Below are 9,385 nucleotides of genomic sequence, written 5' to 3' on the forward strand. Positions count from 1 at the left end.
ATTCTGTCCATTGCACTTGGCTCAAATCGCGATTTCAGAGGCGAAAAGTCAAATTTTCAACTTTAAATTTCTAATATTTTCTAGATGGAATTTATTAACGAACTTTTTGGTAGTAAAAAATCAAAATAATTACTGTTGGCTGTTTATGCACAAACAGCCGTTAATGTTGGCAAAACTTTTAATAAATTAAAAACTGTTTTTTAAATAAATATTTTTATAAAAAAAATTTAATATGATTTCTAATACTTAAGGTGTGTAGTTTAGCTTAGGTTAGGTGGCAGCCCGATGTATCAGGCTCACTTAGACTCAGTCCATTGTGATACCACATTGGTGAACTTCACTCTTATCACTGAGTGCTGCCCGATTCCATGTTAAGCTCAATGACAAGGGACCTCCTTTTTATAGCCGAGTCCGAACGGCGTTCCACATTGCAGTGAAACCACTTAGAGAAGCTTTGAAACCCTCAGAAATGTCACCAGCATTACTGAGGTGGGATAATCCACCGCTGAAAAACTGTTTGGTGTTCGGTCGAAGCAGGAATCGAACCCACGACCTTGTGTATGCAAGGCGGGCATGCTAACCATTGCACCACGGTGGCTCCCTCATAGAGGACCAAATTTCATCCGATGCGTTTGAAATTTGTCTCTCTAAGTACGGTTCGTAAATTTCTTCATATCGATTCATAATTAATCGGTATTTTTGTCTAACATAGGCTTCAAAGTTAATTAAAAATTGCTCCAATGAAATATTTAAACGATTCAATTAACTGTGATTAATTATACCCTTCACCTGCATTTGTAAAAAAGGTAGGGGATCCCGGGATACGCTTTAAAAGAATTGTTTGTGGAACAACTTCCATTTTTTTTGCTGGGAAATTTCGAAATAAAGACAAGTAAGGAAAGTCTAAAGTCGGGCGGGGTCGACTATATTATACCCTGCACCACTTTGTAGATCTAAATTTTCGATACCATATCACATCCGTCAAATGTGTTGGGGGCTATATATAAAGGTTTGTCCCAAATACATACAATTAAATATCACTCGATTTGGACAGAATTTGATAGACTTCTACAAAATCTATAGACTCAAAATTTAAGATGGCTAATGCACTAGGGTGGAACACAATTTTAGTAAAAAATATGGGAAACATTTAAATCTGAAGCAATTTTAAGGAAACTTCGCAAAAGTTTATTTATGATTTATCGCTCGATATGTATTAGAAGTTTAGGAAGATTAGAGTCATTTTTACAACTTTTAGACTAAGCAGTGGCGATTTTACAAGGAAAATGTTGGTCGAAATCAGAAAAACATATATATGGGAGCTAAATCTAAATCTGAACCGATTTCAACCATATTTGGCATGCATAGCTACAATGCTAATTCTACTCCCAGTGCAAAATTTCAACTAAATCGGAGTTAAAAATTAGCCTCTGTGGTCATATGAATGTAAATCGGGCGAAAGCTATATATGGGAGCTATATCTAAATCTGAACCGATTTCAACCAAATTTGGCACGCATAGCTACAATACTAATTCTACTCCCTGTACAAAATTTCAACTAAATCGGAGTTAAAAATTGGCCTCTGTGGTCATATGAATGTAAATCGGGCGAAAGCTATATATGGGAGCTATATCTAAATCTGAACCGATTTCAACCAAATTTGGCACGCATAGCTACAATGCTAATTATACTCCCTGTTCAAAATTTCAACTAAATCGGAGCAAAAAATTGGCATCTGTGGTCATTTGAGTGTAAATCGGGCGAAAGCTATATATGGGAGCTATATCTAAATCTGAACCGATTTCAACCAAATTTGGCACTCATAGCTATAATGCTAATTCTACTCTCTGTGCAAAATTTCAACTAAATCGGAGCAAAATATTAGCCTCTGTGGGCAAATGAGTGTAAATCGGGCGAAAGCTATATATAGGAGCTATATCTAAATCTGAACCGATTTGGCTGATATTTTGCAAGTTTTTCGAAACTCATAAAATATTCGGATGTACGGAATTTGAGGAAGATCGGTTGATATACACGCCAATTATGACCAGATCGGTGAAAAATATATATGGCAGCTATATCTAAATCTGAACCGATTTTTTCCAAAATCAATAGGGATCGTCTTTGAGCCGAAACAGGACCCCATACCAAATTTTAGGACAATCGGACTAAAACTGCGAGCTGTACTTTGCACACAAAAATACATCAACAGACAGACAGACGGACAGACGGACATCGCTTAATCGACTCAGAATTTAATTCTAAGACGATCGGTATACTAAACGATGGGTCTCAGACTTTTCCTTCTTGGCGTTACATACAAATGCACAAACTTATTATACCCTGTACCACAGTAGTGGTGAGGGTATAAAAAGCCGATCAAATACGTAAATAATTCAGTTTGACAAAATTTTCCATAGAATTAAAATTTTGACAAAATTTTCTATAGAAATAAAATTTTGACAAAATTATGTAGAGTAATAAAATGTTGAGAAAATTTTCTATAGAAATAAAATTTTGGTAGATTATTTGTGGGGATCGGCTATATATAACTATAGACCGATAGGGACCAATTTTGTCATGATTGTTGGCGGCCATATACTAGCGCAATGTACCAAATTTCACGACGTACTAAATTTCAACCGGATCGGATGAATTTTGCTCCTCCAATAGCTCCGGAAGTCAAATCTGGGGATCGGTTTAAATGGGAGTTATATATAATTAAGGCCGGTATGGACCAATTTTTGCATGGTTGTTGGAGACCATATACTAACATCGCGTACCAAATTTCAACCGAATCCGGAGGTCAAATCTGGGGATCGGTTTATATGGGGGCTATATATATTTATGGACCCATGTGGACCAAGTTTTGCATGCTTGTTAAAGACTATATACTAACACCATGTACCAAATTTCAGCCGGATCGGATAAAATTTGCTTCTCTTATAGGCTCCGCATGCCAAATTTGGGGATCGGTTTATATGGGGGCTATATATAGTTATGGATCGATGTCGACCAATTTTTGCATGGTTGTGAGAGACCATATACTTACACCATGTACCAAATTTCAACCGGATCGGATGAATTTTGCTCCTCCAAGAGGCTCCGCAAGCCAAATCTGATCGTCGGTTTATATGGGGGCTATACGTAAAAGTGGTCCGATAGGGCCCATTTGCAATACCATCCGACCTACATCAATAACAACTACTTGTGCCAAGTTTCAAGTAAATAGCTTGTTTCGTTCGGAAGTTAGCGTGATTTCAACACACGGACATGCTTAGATCGACTCAGAATTTCACCACGACCTAGAATATATATACTTTATGGGGTCTTAGAGCAATATTTCGATATGTTACAAATGGAATGACAAAGTTAATATACCCCCCATTTTATGGTGGAGGGTATAAAAACTTAAATTGGAAAAAATTCTTTTTTTTTTTAATTTTTAAATTTCTTCATTCAAATGAACTTCGAAGGCACAAATTCTAAAGCAATGCAAAGGACCCAAAAACGGAGTACTTTCGTCCTATGACAAGCACATGACCCAAGTTTGCACTACTTCCGGATTACAAATTGGGGATCCAAACTACTTCTTAGGAAGCTCTTTTTCTGCTAGGTTGTTATTTAAAAAACTGTTGGTGATTTGTTTCAGTGTGTAATTGAAGAATTATTTTAAATTTGGAATCAATTTTTTTCTCTTTAGAATTTTGTATGAAATCCATATTTCGTCTATTACTAGAAATGTTTATAAAAGTTTGAACATAAGTGATTTATAAATGTTTGAATGAATTTTAGTTGAAGAAGTTTCTGTAACCAATATCTTAAAATTTCAAAATCTAATAGGATGTATCAAATTAAATTTCTACACTTAATTAAATTTTTCTTGCATTTATCTTAGAAGATTTGGTTGTTTGAATGCGTATGCATTCATTTAAAACCATCAGCTTTAAATTGCGGTTTTCAGCAATCCCATCACATGCAGCTGATGCACTTTTGGTCATCTTTGTTGTCGGTGTTTTGGTTGTTTTTTTTTTTTTGCGTTTCTATTTTCCTAACCCTCAACATTTTGCCCGCCCTGACACCAACACAGCTCGTTCCAATCACAGAGCAATCTAAACGAAGCCCATATATCCAGGCTTTTGCTTTACTACTCAACATGAGATTCGGGTAGGGAGGAGGACGAAGCACAAGAAAATCAACTTTCTAACCGCAACTTGTCTAAGGGTTTTTGCTGTTGTTGTTTTTTTTTTCACTCTCACAATATTCCATTTTATTCTTTCTCATCTTTGTATTTGCTATTTTGTCTGATTTTCATGCGAAACAATATGACATCAACACCCCGTTTTGTTGTTTCAACACAAACAGGAAACGGAAATCCTAAAGCTTTGCTTGTATTGTTGGCGTTGTTGGCCAGTCATTGTTTTGTTTTTGGTCACCATGGGAGTATAGTAGTGGTCCCCTACTATGGTGTGATGGTGTATTGGTAAGCAGCTGCAATTGTGATTGTCTTCTATGGTGTAGCAGTTGTGTTAGAGCAGCGGTTTTTCTTCATATTGTTGTTGTTGTTGTTAAGTTATTGCGGTTTTATTCCACAATATCTGACACAGCACAATTGGACACTTTGTTGACAAAACAACAGGATCAGAAACAACATCCAATAAAGTAAAGCAGAGCTAAGACCAAAAACATTTTCTCATACCACAAATAATTTTTCAAAAAAAAAAAAAAACAAATGGTGCCATTCTTAAGATCATTTTTGATTCGAATGGCCTGCAATTAAAAATTGTCTTAAAGAAACTTTATTTTCAGTCTATTCCACTAGGGAAGATATATATTTGAGATAGGATAAATAGAAGATTATAAATAGAGTAATACAGTATTTAGAAGTCCTTCACAAAAGTGAGTGATCAATATCATGCTGCGAAATAAATAAATAATAAGTTATAAAATTACTCTAATTTCGTCTAGGCCAAAGATGTGCTTTAGACCTAACTATGGTCGTTAACGACCATAAACAAATAAAAAAGATTTTGAAAAAAAAGTAACTCTTATATAAGTAAGGAATGTCTAAAGTCGGGCGTGGGTGGCCTACTATATAATGGCCTGAACCATTGTATAAATGTACATTTAATTCTTAACCGATTTGGAGAATTTCTTTAACTAAATCTGTGGACTTAAAATTGAAATCGGCTAATGCCCTAGGACGAAGCAAAATCGTATTATGGGAGCTGTATCTGAATCTATTTTGACCATATTTAGCATACATACCCTGCAAACAAAGCGTCACCAAAAATGAAAATGTTATTTTTTAATCCAGAAGTGGTTTGGCGTAGAAGCGATGTATTTAACATAGGCTTGTCATAAGACAGATGTCTGCCATTTCAACAGCCGTTGCACTGATTTTGCATCACTTCTTAAGGTATGATCCGAATTGAGTGTTTTGGATGTGAAATAAAAAAAATATTTTGGCAATTAAATAATTTTTATAATTATTTGTTTTTTTTTTTTTTATTCATTTAACACTTGTCTGAAACGTTTGACCTAAATATTGTTAAAAATTGTCAATTTTTATACCCACTACCATAGAATGGTGATGGAGGTATAATAGGTTTGTAATTCTGTGTGTAACCGCCATATAGACCGATCTCCCGATTTTTATTCTTGGGCTTCTATAAACTGTATTTTTTTACCTGATTTGTCTGAAATTGGAAATTTAGAGGTATTTTGGGACCAAAAAGAGGTGTATCGAAAATGGTCCGTATCGGTCCATGTTTTTGTGTAGCCGCCATATAGACCGATCTCCCGATTTTTATTCTTGGGCTTCTATAAACTGTATTTATTACGGTTTGTCTGAAATTGGAAATCTAGAGGTATTTTGGGACCACAAATAGGTGCGCCGAAATTGAGGTATATCGGTACATTTTTGTTGTTGTTTGTATAACCCACATGTAGACCGATCTCCCGATTTTACTTCTTGGGCGTCTAGAGACTATATTTGCTTGAAATTGAAAATCTAGAGGTATTTTAAGATCACAAATAGGTGTGTCGCAAATGATGCCTATAGGTCCATGTTGTGGTTTAGCCCCCATATAGACCGATTTCCCAATATTGCTTCTTGGGCTTCTAGAAACTGTATTTACTATCCGATGTGCTTGAAATTGAAAATCTAGAGGTCCGTATCGGTCCATTTTTTGGTATAGCCCCCATATATACCTATCTCCCGACTTTACGTCAGAGGGCTTCTAGAATCCGTAGTTTTTATCCAATTTGCCGGAAATTAGAAATCTAGAGGTATTTTATGACCATAAAGAGGTGTGTCGAAAATGGTCCGTATCCGTCCATGTTTTGGTATAGCCCCCATATAGACCGATCTCCCGATTTTGAAACTGTATTTTATATCCGATTTGCTTGAAATTGAAAATCTATAGGTATTTTATGACCATAAAGAGGTGTGTCGAAAATGGTCCGTATTGGTCCATGTTTTGGTATAACCCCCCATATAGACCGATCTCCCGATTTTACTTCTTGGGCTTCTAGAAACTGCATTTACTATTCGATTTGCCTGAAATTGGAAATCTAGAGGTATTTTAAGGCCATAAAGAGGTGTGTCGAAAATCGTCCGTATCGGTTCATGTTTTGGTATAGCCCCCATATAGACCGATCTCCCGGTTTTGCTTCTTGGGCGTCTAGAGACTATATTTCTAGCCGATTTGCTTGAAATTGAAAATCTAGAGGTATTTTAAGATCACAAATAGGTGCGTCGCAAATGGTGCCTATAGGTCCATGTTTTGGTATAGCCCCCATATATACCTATCTCCCGACTTTATTTCTGGGGCTTCTAGAATCCATAGTTTTTATCCAATTTGCCGGAAATTAGAAAACTAGAGGTATTTTAGGACCACAAAGAGGTGTGTCGAAAATGGTCCGTATCGAACCATATTTTGGTATAGCCCCTATATAGACTGATCTCCCGATTTTTCTTCTTGGGCTTCTAGAATTCGTAGTTTTCACCCAATTCGTCTGAAAGTGGAATTCTAGAAGTATTTGAGGAACATTTGTTTTTGTATAGCCCCCACATAGACCGATCTCCAGATTTAACTCCTTGGGCTTCTAGAAATCGTAGTTTTTATCCGATTTGCACAAAAATGTAAATATAATGCAATTTTAGACCCTCAAAAATTTGTATCGTATTTTTTTTACTGGTCATTTTGGTAAGCCATCCATATGGACCGATTTAACTTCTTGTGGGTACACCCAAAAAAAAAAAATAAAAATATTTTCCTCCGGAATGAAATTTTAGACAAACGAAATTACCCTTTCGTATACAGTATTGTCGTTTAGAGCAAACTAATCCGAATTTTTGATAAGCGATTCAACAATTGTCTCTAAAATTTGTGTCAAAAAAAATTGCTTGTCTAAAATTTCGTTCCTCAGAAAAGAAAACACTTCTTTCAGGGTATAACAGACGCACTGATCATGAAATTGCTTGAAACTGAAAGTAACATTTCCAGATTTTACTCATCGTATTCATTTAAATAATGGCGGAAAAAATCCACATACTTAAGATGGGAGCCACCGTTGTGCAATGGTTAGCATGCCCACCTTGCATACACAAGGTCGTGAGTTCGATTCCTGCTTCGACCGAACACCAAAAAATTTTTCAGCGGTGGATTATCCCATCTCAGTAATGCTGGTGACATTTCTAAGGGTTTCAAAGCTTCTCTAAGTGGTTTCACTGCAATGTGGAACGCCGTTCGGACTCAGCTATAAAAAGGAGGTCCCTTGTCATTGAGCATAACATGGAATCGGGCAGCACTCAGTGATAAGAGAGAAGTTCACCAACGTGGTATCACAATGGACTGAATAGTCTAAGTGAGCCTGACACATCGGGCTGCCACCTAACCTAACCTAAGATTTCAAATCAAGGCGTTATTTCATCATATACACGATATGTTTATGATTTCTCTAAAACTCAAACAAAATTGGTTCTCATAAATCCAGAATATGATCTAGTCTTCAGAGGTAGAATCCAGTTGAACTGATTTGCTTGGGAGAAAATTTGTCACCTGCACTTTTGGTGCAGGGAGTGATGGATTTGTTGACCGTTTAGAGGCCATAATTGGTGTCATATTCGAGAAAATCTAAATTGATTACAAATTTGATGTTATTTTCGACCTTTTGTGAGTTTTAATAATAAAATTTAAAAAAAAATAAGTATAAAAAAATATAACACTTTATTGCTCCTTTCATCATAGGAAGAAGAGAAGAGAGATAGTAATTTCATTTTCTTAAATCGATGAACAAAATGAAGTAGTCCAACACTTTCGGAATAGCCATGATTGGATACCCTACCTAAGAATGACCAGGCGTAAGAGACACTTAATCTTGAGAATTTTCACAAGATTAAGTGGGGCACAATGGGCTAAAACTTGTGGCGTTCCGGCAGAGATAAACTGCCCTGAAAGCTCCTGAAACTTATTTAAGAACACATCTCAACTCTTTCTCCATTTCCAGACACCCTTGAGCTGTAACTTCAAATGTTTTTATACCCTCCACCATACGATGGGGTATATTAACTTTGTCATTCCGTTTGTAACACATCGAAATATTGCTCTAAGACCCCATAAAGTATATATATTCTGGGTCGTGGTGAAATTCTGAGTCGATCTAAGCATGTCCGTCCGTCCGTCCGTCTGTCCGTCTGTCCGTCCGTCCGTCTGTCCGTCTGTCCGGCTGTCCGTCCGTCTGTGGAAATCACGCTAACTTCCGAACGAAACAAGCTATCGACTTGAAACTTGGCACAAGTAGTTGTTATTGATGTAGGTCAGATGGTATTGAAAATGGGCCATATCGGACCACGTTTACGTATAGCCCCCATATAAACCGATCCCCAAATTTGGCTTGGGGAGCCTCCCGGAGCAGCAAAATTCATCCGATCCGGTTGAAATTTGGTACGTGGTCTTAGTATACGGTCTCTAACAAGCATGCAAAAATTGGTCCATATCGGTCCATAAATATATATAGCCCCCATATAAACCGATCCCCAGATTTGACCTCCGGAGACTTTTGGAGGGGCAAAATTCATCCGAGCCGGTTGAAATTTGGTACCTGATGTTAGTATACGGCCTCTAACAACCATGCAAAAATTGGTCCATATCGCTCCATAATTATATATAGCTCCCATATAAACCGATCCCCAGATTTGACCACCGGAGCCTCTTGGAGGAGCAAAATTCATCCGATCCGGTTGAAATTTAGTACGTGGTCTTAGTATACGGTTTTTAACAACCATGCAAAAATTGGTCCAAATCGGTCCATAATTATATATAGCCCCCATATAAACCGATGCCCAGATTTGACCTCCGGAGCCTCTTGGAGGGGCAA

This window comes from Haematobia irritans, chromosome 1 (assembly GCF_050003625.1).
Source record: "Haematobia irritans isolate KBUSLIRL chromosome 1, ASM5000362v1, whole genome shotgun sequence".
NCBI classification, from domain to species: Eukaryota; Metazoa; Arthropoda; class Insecta; order Diptera; family Muscidae; genus Haematobia; species Haematobia irritans.